Raw genomic sequence first — 12,889 nt, 5'->3', positions numbered from 1 at the left:
AATGACAGGATCAAGTTCACACATAACAATATTAACCTTAAATGTAAATGGGTTAACTGGTCCAATTAAAAGACACAGCCTGGCAAATTGGATAAAGATTCAAGACACTGGCCGGGCGCAGTGGCTCACACCTGTAATCCCAGCACTTTGGGAGGCCGAGACAGATGGATCACGAGGTCAGGAGATTGAGATCATCCTGACTAACACGGTGAAACCCCGTCTCTACTAAAAATACAAAAAATTAGTCGGGCACGGTGGCAGGTACCTGTAGTCCCAGCTACATGGGAGGTTGAGGCAGTAGAATGGCACGAACCCAGGAGGCAGAGCTTGCAGTGAGCTGAGATCCGGCCATTGCACTCCAGCCTGGGCGACAGAGCGAGACTTCATCTCAAAAAAAAAAAAAAAAAAAAAAAAAAAGAGTCAAGATCCATCAGTTTGCAGTATTCAGGAGACCCATCTTATGTGTAGAGACACACATAGGCTCAAAATAAAGGGGCGGAGGAAGATCTACCAAGCAAATGGAAAACAAAAAAAGGCAGGGGTTGCAATCCTAGTCTCTGATTCAACAGACTTTAAACCATCAAAGATCAAAAGAGACAAAGAAGGCCATTACATAATGGTAAAGAGATCAATGAAGTAAGAAGCGCTAACTATCCTAAATACATGTGCACTCAAAACAGGAGCACCCAAATTCATAAAGCAAGTCCTTGGAGACTTACAAAGAGACTTAGACTCCCACACAATAATAATGGGAGACTTTAACACCCCACTGGCAACATTAGACAGATCAACAAGACAGAAAGTTAACTAGAATATCCAGGAATTGAACTGAACTCTGCACCAAGCAGACCTAATAGACAACTACAGAACTCTCCACCCCAAATCAACAGAATATACATTCTTTTCAGCACCACATTGCACTTATTCCAAAACTGACCACACAGTGGAAGTAAAGCACTCCTCAGCAAATGTACAAGAACAGAAATGATAACAAACTGTCTCTCAGACCACAGTGCAATCAAACTAGAACTCAGGACTAAGAAACTCAATCAAAACCACTCAGCTACATGGAAACTGAACAACCTGCTCCTGAATGACTACTGGGTACATAACAAAATGAAGGCAGAAATAAAGATGTTCTTTGAAACCAATAAGAACAAAGACACAACATACTAGAATCTCTGGGACACATTTAAAGCAGTGTGTAGAGGGAAATTTATAGCACTAAATGACCACAAGAGAAAGCTGGAAAGATCTAAAATTGACACCTTAACATCACAATTAAAAGAACTAGAGAAGCAAGAGCAAACACATTCAAAAGCTAGCAGAAGGCAAGAAATAACTCAGATCAGAGCAGAACTGAAAGAGATAGAGACACAAAAAACCCTTTAAAAAAATCAATGAATCCAGGAGCTGTTTTTTGAAAAGATCAACAAAATTGATAGACCACTAGCAAGACTAATAAAGAAGAAAAGAGAGGAGAATCAAGTAGACACAATAAAAAATGATAAAGGGGTTATCACCACCACCCCACAGAAATACAAACTACCATCAGAGAATACTATAAACACCTCTACACAAATAAACTAGAAATCCTAGAAGAAATGGACAAATTCCTGGAAACATACACTCTCCCAAGACTAAACCAGGAAGAAGGTGAATCCCTGAATAGACCAATAGCAGGCTCTGAAATTGAGGCAATAATTAATAGCCTACAAAAAAACAAAACAAACAAACAAACAAAAAAAACAAAACAAACAAACAAAAAAAAACTGGGACCAGACAGATTCACAGCTAAATTCTACCAGAGGTACAAGGAGGAGCTGGTACCATTGCTTCTGAAACTATTCCAATCAATAGAAAAAGACGGAATCCTCCCTAACTCATTTTATGAGGCCAACATCATCCTGATGCCAATGCCTGGCAAAGACACAATAACAAAAAAAGAGAATTTTAGACCAATATCCCTGATGAACATCGATGCAAAAATCCTCAATAAAATACTGGCAAACTGAATCCAGCAGCACATCAAAAAGCTTATCCACCATGATTAAGTGGGCTTCATCCCTGGGATGCAAGGCTGGTTGAACATACACAAATCAATAAACGTAATCCAGCATATAAACAGAACAAAAGACAAAAACCACATGATTATCTCAACAGATGCAGAAAAGGCCTTTGACAAAATTCAAGAGTCCCTCATGCTAAAAACTCTCAATAAATTCGGTATTGATTGAACATATCTCAAAATGATAAGAGCTATTCATGACAAATCCACAGCCAATATCATACTGAATGGGCAATAACTGGAAGCATTCCCTTTGAAAACTGGAACAAGACAGGGATACCCTCTCTCACCACTCTTATTCAACATAGCATTGGAAGTTCTGGCTAGGGCAATCAGGCAAGAGAAAGAAATAAAGGGTATTCAATTAGGAAAAGAGGAAGTCAAATTGTCCTTGTTTGCAGATGGCAAGATTGTATATTTAGAAAACCCCATTGTCTCAGCCCAAAATCCGCTTAAGGTGATAAGCAACTTCAGCAATGTCTCAGGATACAAAATCAATGTGCAAAATTCACAAGCATTCTTATACACCGGTAACAGACAAACAGAGAACTATATCATGAATGAACTCCCATTCACAATTGCTTCAAAAAGAACAAAATACCTAGAAATCCAACTTTCAAGGGATGTGAAAGAGCTCCTTAAGGAAAACTACAAACCACTGCTTAATGAAATGAAAGAGGACACAAACAAGTGGAGGTACATTCCATGTTCATGGATAGGAAGAATCAATATCATGAAAATGGCCATACAGCCCAAGGTAATTTATAGATTCAATGCCATCCCCATTAAGCTACTAAGGACTTTCTTCACAGAATTGGAAAAAACTACTTTAAAGTTCATATGGAACCAAAAAAGAGCCCACAGTGCCAAGGCAATCCTAAATCAAAAGAATAAAGTTGGAGACATCATGCTACCTGACTTCAAACTATACTACAAGGCTACAATAACCAAAACAGTGTGGCACTGGTACCAAAACAGAGATGTAGACCAATGGAACAGAACAGAGTCCTCAGAAATTATACCACACATCTACAACCATCTGATCTTTGACAAACCTGACAAAAACAAGAAATGGGGAAAGGATTTCCTATTTAATAAATGGTGCTGGGAAAACTGGTTAGCCATAAGTAGAAAGCTGAAACTGGATCCTTTCCTTACTCCTTATACAAAAATTAATTCAAGATGGAATAGAGACTTAAATGTTAGACCTAAAACCATGAAAACCCTAGAAGAAAACCTAGGCCATATCATTCAGGACTTAGGCATGGGCAAGGACTTCATGTCTAAAACACCAAAAGCAATGGCAACAAAAGCCAAAATTGACAAATGGGATCTCATTAAACTAAAGAGCTACTACACAGCCAAAGAAACTACCATCAGAGTGAATAGGCAACTTACAAAATGGGAGAAAATTTTTGCAATCTACTCATCTGACAAAGGGCTTATATCCAGAACCTACAAAGAACTCAAACACATTTACAAGAAAAAATAAAACAACCCCATCAGAAAGTGGGCCAAGGATATGAACAGTCATTTCTCAAAAGAAGACATTTATGCAGCCAATAGACACATGAAAAAATGCTCATCATCACTGGCCATCAGAGAAATGCAAATCAAAACCACAATGAGATACCATCTCACACCAGTTAGAATGGCAATCATTCAAAAGTCAGGAAACAACAAGTGCTGGAGAGGATGTGGAGAAGTAGGAACACTTTTACACTGTTGGTGGGACTGTAAACTAGTTCAACCAATGTGGAAAACAGTATGGCGATTCCTCAAGGATCTAGAACTAGAAATACCATTTGACCCAGCCATCCCATTACTGGGGATATACCCAAAGGATTATAAATCATGCTGCTATAAAGAGACATGCACACTTATGTTTATTGTGGCACTATTCATAATAGCAAAGACCTGGAACCAACCCAAATGTCCATCAGTGACAGACTGGATTTAGAAAATGTGGCACATATACACCATGGAATACTATGCATCAATAAAAAAGGATGAGTTTGTGTCCTTTTTAGGGACATGGATGCCACTGGAAACCATCATTCTCAGCAAACTATCACAAGAACAGAATACCAAACACCGCATGTTGTCATTCATAAGTGGGAATTGAACAATGAGATCACTTGGACACAGGAAGGGGAACATCACACAGGGCCTATTGTGGGGTGGAGGGAGTGGGGAGGGATAGCATTAGGAGATATACCTAATGTAAATGATGAGTTAATGGGTGCAGCACACCAACACGTCATATGTATACATATGTAACAAATCTGCACGTTGTGCACATGTACCCTAGAACATAAAGTATAATTTAAAAAAAGAAAAAAAACCACAACCTAACATTGCACGTAGAAGAGCTAGAAAAACAAGAGCAAACTAACTCCAAAGCTGGCAGAAGAAAAGAAATAACGAAAATAAGAGCTGAACTGAATAAGATGGAGATTTAAAAAGTCATACAAAAGATCAAGGAAACAAAAAATTGGTTTTTTGAAAGAATGAATAAGATTGACAGACTGTTCACTGGATTAATGAAGAAGAAAGAGAGAAGATTCATAGAAACACAAACAGAAAAGATAAAGGGGACATTAACACTGATCTCAAATTAATACATAAGCCTTTAGGGACTAAGGACTCTTGAAAACTATGCACACCACCTAGAAAACTTTGAAGAAATGGATAAATTCTTGATATCATACAACCTCTCAAGAGTGAACCAGGAAGAAATTGAAACCATGAACAGACCAATAATGAGTAGCAAAATTTAATCAGTAATTAAAAAAAAAAAAAAGCCTGCCAACCTGTGGAAGCCCTGAATCAGATGAATTCACAGCTGAGTTCGAACTGATGTATAAAGAATAGCTGGTACAATTCTGCTGAAACTATTCCAAATAATTGAGGAAGAGGAACTGTTCTCCAATTCATTATATGAGGCCAGCATCATTCTAAAACCAAAACCTGGCAGAGACACAACAAAAAAATTCAGGCCAATATATTTAATTAACATAAATGCAGAAATCCCCAACAAAATTTTAGCAAATGGAATCCAGCAGTACATCAAGAGGCTAATTCACCATGCTCAAGCAGATTTTGTTCTTGGTATGCAAGATTGATTCAACATATACAAATCAATACATGTGAATTACCACACACATAACTAAAAGCAGAAGACATATGGTCATCTTAATGGATCTAGTAAAGGCTTTTGATAAAATTCAACATACCTTCACGTTGAAAACCCTCAACCAACTAGGCATTAAAAGATGCATGAAAATAATAAGCACTATGTATGGCAAACCCACAGCCAACTTCCTACTCATCTGGAAAAATGTGGAAGTGTTCCCCTTCAAAACTGGATAAACACAAGGGTGCCCATTCTCACCACTCTCACCACTCTTAATCAGTATCATACTATAAGTCCCACCCATAGCAATCAGGTGAGAGAAAGAAAGAAAAGGCATTCAAGTAGGAAGAGAGGTAGTCAAACTCTGTCTTCGGATGATATGATTATTTACCTAGGAAACCTTATAGCCTCTGCCCAAAGGCTCTAAGAGCCTGATAACCTGAACGTGTACTACTGAACTTAAACAACTTCAGTAAGTTTCAGAATAAAAAATCAATGTATAAAAATTAGTAGCATTTCCGTACACCAATAATATCCAAGCAGAGAGCAAAATCAAGAATACATTTTCATTCACAATAGCAACAAAAAATAATAAAATGCCTAGGAATTCAGTTTACTGGGAAAGTGAAAGACCTATATAATGAGAATTACAAAACACTACTGAAATAAATCAGAGATGACATAAACAAATAGAGAAACATTAAACATTCTGTGTTCACGGACAGGAATTATCAATATCGTTAAAACAGCCATACTTCCCAAAGCAATTTACAGATTTGACGTTACTCCTATCAGACTACCAACAACATTATTTACACAATTAGAATAAAAACCAGTCTATAATTCATTTGGAAGCAAAAAGAGCCTGAATAGCTAAAGTAATCTTAAGCAAAAAAGAAATTAAGCCAGAGGCATCACACTACCCAACTACAAACTCTGCTGCAAGGCTGCAGTACCCCAAACAGTATAATACTGGCACAAAAACAGACACATAGACTAATGGAACACGTTAGATAACCCCAAAATAAAGCCACACACCTACAACCATCTGATCTTTGACAAAGCTGACAAGAAATGGGGAAACGACTTCCTATTCAATAAATGATGTTGGGATAACTGGCTAGTCATATGCAGAAGATTGAAAGCAAACATCTTACTTTCACCATATAAAAAATCAATTCAAGTTGGATTAAAGACTTAAATGTTAAACCCAAAACTATAAAAACCACAGAAGAAAACCTGGAAAATATCACTGTGGACATTGGCACCAGATAAGAATTCATGATGAAGACTCCAAAAGCAATTGCAATGACAACAAAAATTGACAAGTGGGACCTAATTAAAGAGCTTCTGTACAGCCCAATGCATGTGGTGGAAAATGTAGGTAAATGCATTGGCCATGTGTTATGGTGATAACAAAAACTTCAGTTTAAAAATGCACCTTTTGTCTGCATTGGCCTTTTTTTTTTTTCCTTCAGCTGATGGGATTCCAGGAACTTTTAATAACTTAAAGCACATTTACCTGAGAAAGCAAGCAAAGTTACTGACTGGTTTGAAAATAATTGTGTGCATGGTAGGACACAAAGGTAAAGAGTGATCATGCTATTCAGTCACCAGTATGGTTTTCATTAAATTTGTAATTTGTGTATATGAGCACATGGAGAATAGATTTTTGCACACACAAAACAAAATAGTAGCATGGCACAGAAGGTGTAAATATTTAATAGGGAATGCTCGTGTTGATGTATATTGAATCATAGAAGAATTTCAAAAAGAAAAAGCACCATGTATAATATGAATATAAATGTATTCTCTGAGTAGATCAACGTTCTGAAAGAAAGAGCTATTCATTTTGATGCAAGATTTCAAAATATAGTTAGTGATCATGAAAGTTGGCCAAATCTTGTGAACTGTCTTCATGCAATTGTCCATAGTCCATCCCTGTAAGAAATTTTTTCGCATGTTGAATTTTCTTCTCTTTTAGTTTTTTTTCACCATTTAAAATTGTTGGTATTATTTTTTACAATTTGCTATACTATGCACTTTGTCTTATCATTTTCCTGTATTAGTCTGGTTTTCAGGCTGCTGATAAAGACATACCTGAGACTGGGCAATTTACAAATAAAAAAAGGTTCATTGGATAACTCACAGTTCTACATGTTGGGGGAAGTCTCACAATAATGACGGAAGGCAAGACGGGACAAGCCACTTCTTATGTGGATGGCAGCAGGCAAAAAGAGAGCTTGTGCAGGAAAACTCCACCTTATAAAGTCGTCAGCTCTTGTGAGGTTTATTCACTTTCCTGAGAAGAGCACAAGAAGACCTGCCCCCATTATTCAATTACCTCCCACCGGATACCTTCCAAAACATGTGGAAATTCAAGATGAGATTTGAGTGGGGACAGAACCAAGCCATATTATTTCACCCCAGCCCCTCCCAAATATCACGTCCTCAAATTTCGAAACCAATCATGCCTTCCCAGCAGTCCCCCAAAGTATTGACTTATTTCAGCATTAACTTAAAAGTCCACAGTCCAAAGTCTCATCCAAGACAAGGCAAGTCCCTTCTGTCTATAAGCCATAGCCCACTTTTTGATGGGATTATCATTATTATTAGTTTTTTCTCGCTGACTTATTTGAGTTCCTTTTAGTTTCTGGATATTAGTACTTTGTTGAATGTGTAGATTGTGAAGACTTTGTCCCACTCTGTAGGTTGTATGTTTACTCTGCTGATTGTTACTTTTGCTGTGCAGAAGCTTTTTGGTGTAATTAAGTCCCATCTCTTAATGTTTATCTTTGTTTTTCTTGCATTTGCTTTTTGTACTTTGCCATGAAGTCTTTGCCTAAGTCTATGTCTAAAGGGTTTTTCCAGTGTTATCTCCTAGAATCCTTGTGGTGGTTTTCCGGTCTTAGATTCAAGACTTTGATTAGTCTTGAGTTGATTTTTGTATAAGGTGAGAGATGAGGATCCAGTTTTATTCTTCTACATATGGCTTGCCAGCTATTCCAGCACCATTTGTTGAATAAGATGCCCTTTCCCCAGTTTATGTTTTTGTTTGCTTTGTCAAAGATCAGTTGGCTGTAAGTAGTTGACTTTGTATCTGGGTTCTCTATTCTGTTCCATTGATTTCTATGCCTAGTTTTAAACCAGTACTATCCTGTTTTGGTGACTATGTCTCTATAACATAGTTTGAAGTCGGGTACTGTAATGCGTCCATATTTATTCCTTTTGCTTATCTTGCTTTGGCCATATTGGCCCTTTTTTGATTCTTTGTGAATTTTAGCATTTTTAAAATAATTCTTTGAAGAATGATGGTGGTGTTTTGATGGGAATTGCATTAAATTTGTAGACTGCTTTCGGCAGCATGGTCATTTTCACAATATTGATTTTACCCATTCATGAGCATTGGATGTGTTTCCATTTGTTTGTGTCATCTATTTCTTTCAGTAGTGTACTGTAGTATTACTTGTAGTGGTCTTTCACCTCCTTGTTTTGGTATATTCCCAAGTATTTTATTATATGTACATTAATTTTCTGTCCTGAAACTTTTTTTTTTTTTTTGAGATGGAGACTCGTTTTGTAGCCTAGGCTGGAGTGCAGTGGCACAATCTTGGCTAACTGCAACTTCCATCTCCTGGGTTCACATGATTCTCCTGCCTGAGCCTCCTGAGTATCTGGCATTCCAAGTGTGTGCCACCATGCCCAGCTAATTTTTGTATTTTTAGTAGAGATGGGGTTTTGCCATGTTGGCCAGCCTGGTCTTGAACTCCTGACCTCAGGTGATCCACCTGCCTCAGCCTCCCAAAGTGCTTGGATTACAGATGTAAGGCACCACACCCAGCCTGGAGGAGTCTTTATTCTTTTCTAGGTATACATTCATATCACCAGCAAACAGTGACATGTTGACTTCCTATTTACTGATTTGGATGCCCTTTATTTCTTTTTCTTGTCTGATTGCTCTGGTTAGGACTTCCAGTATTATTTTGAATAGAAGTGGCAAAAGTGGTATCCTTGTCTTGTTCCAGTTCTTCAGGGGGAGTGCTTTCAACTTCTCTCCATTCAGTATAATGTTGGCTGGGGGTTTATGATAGACGACTTTTATTACATTGGGTATGTCCCTTCTACACTGAGTTTGCTGAGGGTTTTAATTACAAAGCAATGCTAAATTTTGTTAAATGCTTTTTTCTGCATCTATTGAGATAATGTTGTGATTTTTGTTTTTAATTCTGTTTATGTGGTGTACCACATTTATTGACTTATGGATGTTAAACCGCCCCTGCATCCCTGGTATTAAACCCACTTGATCATGGTGGATTATCATTTTGATATGCTGTTAGATTTGGTTAGCTAGTATTTTGTTGAGGATTTTTGCATCTATGTTCGTTGAGACTATTGGTCTGTAATTTTCTTTTTTGGTTAAGTTCTTCCCTGGTAGTAGAATTAGGGTGATACTGGCTTCATAGAATAATTTAGGTAGGATTCTCTCATTCTGAATCATCTGAACTAGTTCTAATAGGATTGGCAACAATTTTCCTTTGAATGTCTGATAGAATTCACCTTGTCCTGGAGTTTTTTAAAAAATTACCTTTTCAATTTTTCTTCTTGTTATTGGTCTGTTCAGTGTTTTTATTCCTTGTTTAAGCTAGAAGGGTTGTATATTTCCAAGAATTTACTCACCCTCTGTAGATTTTCTGGTTTGTGTGCATAAAGGTATTTGTAGTAGCCTTGAATGATCTTTTGTATTTCTATGGTATTGGTTGTAATGTCTCTCGTTTCATCACTAGTTGAACTTATTGACATCTTCTCTCTTCTTTTATTGGTTGATCTAGCTAATGGTCTATCAGTTTTATTTATCTTTTCAAAGAACCAGGTTTTTGCTTCATTTATTTTTTGTTCAATTTCATTTAGTTCTGCTTTGATCTTTGTTATTTCTTCTGTGGGGTTTGGGGTTAGGTTTTTTGTTTGCTAGTTTCTCTAGTTTCTTGGGTTATGACCTTATATTGTCTATATGTGCTCTTTCAGAAATTTTGATGTAGACATTTAATGCTATGAACTCTCCTCTTCACAACGCCTTTGTTGTATCCCAGAGGTTTTGATAGGTTATGTCACTATTACCCTTCAGTTCAAATAATTTTTTAATTCCCATTGTGATTTCATTGTTGACCCAATGATCATTCAGGAGCAGGTTATTTAATTTTCATGTATTTGCATGGTTTTAAGGGTTACTTTTGTAGTTGATTTCCATTTTTATTCCACTGTGGTCTGAGGAAATACTTGATACAATTTAGATTTTGTTAAATTTATTGAGACTTGTTTTTTGACCTATCATGTGGTCTATCTTGAAGAATGTTCCATGTGCTTGATGAATCGAATGTATATTCTGCAGTTGTTCTGTAGAATGTTCTGTAAATACCTGTAAAGTTCATATGTTATTGGGTATGGTTTAAGTCCAGTGGAGTAATGAAGTCTTCCACTGTTATTGTGTTGTCATCTATTTCATTTCTTAGGTCTAGGAGTAATTGTTTAATAAATTTGGGAGTGCCAGTGTTAGATGCATACATATTTAGGATTATGATATTTTCCTCTTGGACCAGTCCTTTAATCATCATATAGTAATGTCCCTTTTTGGAGCATTTAGGACATTTACATTCAATGTTAGTACTGAGATGTGAGGTACTATTTTATTCATTATGCCATTTGTTGCCTGAATACTTTTTTCATTGTGTTATTGTTTTATAGGTTTTGTGAGATTTATGTTTTAAAAAGGTATTATTTTGGTGTATTTCAAGGGTTTGTTTTAAGATTTAGATCTGCTTTTAGCAGTTCTTGTAGTGCTGGCTTGGTATTTGCAAATTCGTTTAGCACTTATTTGTCTGAAAAGACTATCTTTTCCTTATTTAGGAAGCTTAGTTTCACTGGACACAAAATTCTTGGCTGATAATTGTTTTGTTTAAGGAAGCCAAGGATAGGACCTCACTCCTTTCTAGCTTGCTGGATTGTGTTAAGTTGAAAGACTTGACTTTGGGCTCTGAAGTTCTTTCTTCCATTTGTTTGATTCTATTGTTGAGGCTTTCCGGTGTATTTTGCATTTCTCTATGTGTGTCCCTAATATCCAGAAATTGTGCTCATTTTTTTATGTATGCTATCTATTTCTCTGGAGAATTTTTCTGTCCATAGCTTGTTACACTTTTTAAATTTCTTTGAGTTGATATTTACCTTTCTCTGCTGCCTCCTTGAGCAATTTAATAATTGATGTTCTGAATTCTTTTTTCTTGCAATTCAGATATTTTGTCTTGGTTTTGATCCATTGCTGCTCTGCTAGTGTGATCTTTTGGAAGTGATAAATAACCTTGTTTTTTTTCATATTACCAGAATTGTTTTTATGGTTCCCTCTCATTTGGGTAGACTAAATCAGTGGGAAGATTTGGGGCTCAACAACTGCTGTTGAGATTCTTCCATTTCATGGAACGCTCCCTGAATGGGGATGCTCAGTGATGTGGCTTTTCGAGAGCCAAACTGCAGTGATTGTTATTTCTCTTCTGGAGTTAGCCACGCAGAAGAGCTACCGGGCTCCAGGCTGGTACTGGGGAGTGTCTGCAAAGACTTTTGTGATGTGATCTGTCTTCAGGTCTCTCAGCCTTGTATACCAGCACCTGCTCTGGTAGAAGTAGCCACCAGAGAGATTTATTATTTTTTTTAGGAGCTCATGATCTCTTTCTCCCTCTTGTATCTGTCTGCTGTACCATAGGTCTTATGAAGCAGCAGTAACATGCTATGCAAGTTTTGTTTGTTTGTACTCAGATGCTCCATGCATCTAGAATATGCTGTGTTCCATCTATGCTTTGAGACAAACCAGACAGAAACCAGTCCCTTTACCAACCTCCTCAAAATCAGAACAATGGTCATGTGCCCCACTCTTCTTTTTTATCTATACAAGAGCTGTAGCAGAGCTTTATAAACCACTGTCTATCATGGATTCAATAAAGCAGCAGGGCATCACTTAGCTCTTTTTCTGTTCTCAGAGGCTTCTGAGCACCTGAAATACACCAGATCGCAACAGTGCTCCAGATAAGACAGAAGCAAGTCTCTTGGGAAGACTCCCTGTAAAGTTAGAATATTGGACATATAGTCCCATCTTCTCCTTTCCTTCCCAGGAAGAAGCTAGGAGCTTGGAGTTTCCTCTTGAACTTGTGACACTGTGTCCATGGAGTGACAATGCTGACAGGAAGCCACAGATTCTCCTACCAGCTTTTAAGAATATAAATTAGTAAAATCACTATGGAGAATAGTTTGTAGGTTCCTAAACAATTAAAATAGAACTACCCTATGATCCAGTAATCCCACAGCCAGGTGTATACCTGATATGGTTTGACTGTGTGTCCCCACCCAAATCTCATCTCAAATTGTAATCCCCACATATTGAGGGATGTGATTGGATCATGGGAGCAGTTTCCCTCATGCTGTTCTTGTGATAGTGAGTGAGTTCTTATGAGATTTGATGGTTTATACGTGTTTGACAGTTCCTTCTTCACATGCTCACACTTCCTCCTGCTGCCTTGTGAAGAAGGTGCCGACTTCCCTTTCCATTTTGCCGTGATTTTGTGTTTCCTGAGACCTCCTAGCCCTGCTTCTTGTTAAGCCTCCAGAACTGTGAGTCAATTGAACCTCTTTCTTTTGTATTTACT

The sequence above is a fragment of the Macaca nemestrina genome, chromosome X (assembly GCF_043159975.1).
Source record: "Macaca nemestrina isolate mMacNem1 chromosome X, mMacNem.hap1, whole genome shotgun sequence".
Lineage (NCBI taxonomy): Eukaryota > Metazoa > Chordata > Mammalia > Primates > Cercopithecidae > Macaca > Macaca nemestrina.
This window is presented reverse-complemented; position numbering follows the sequence as displayed.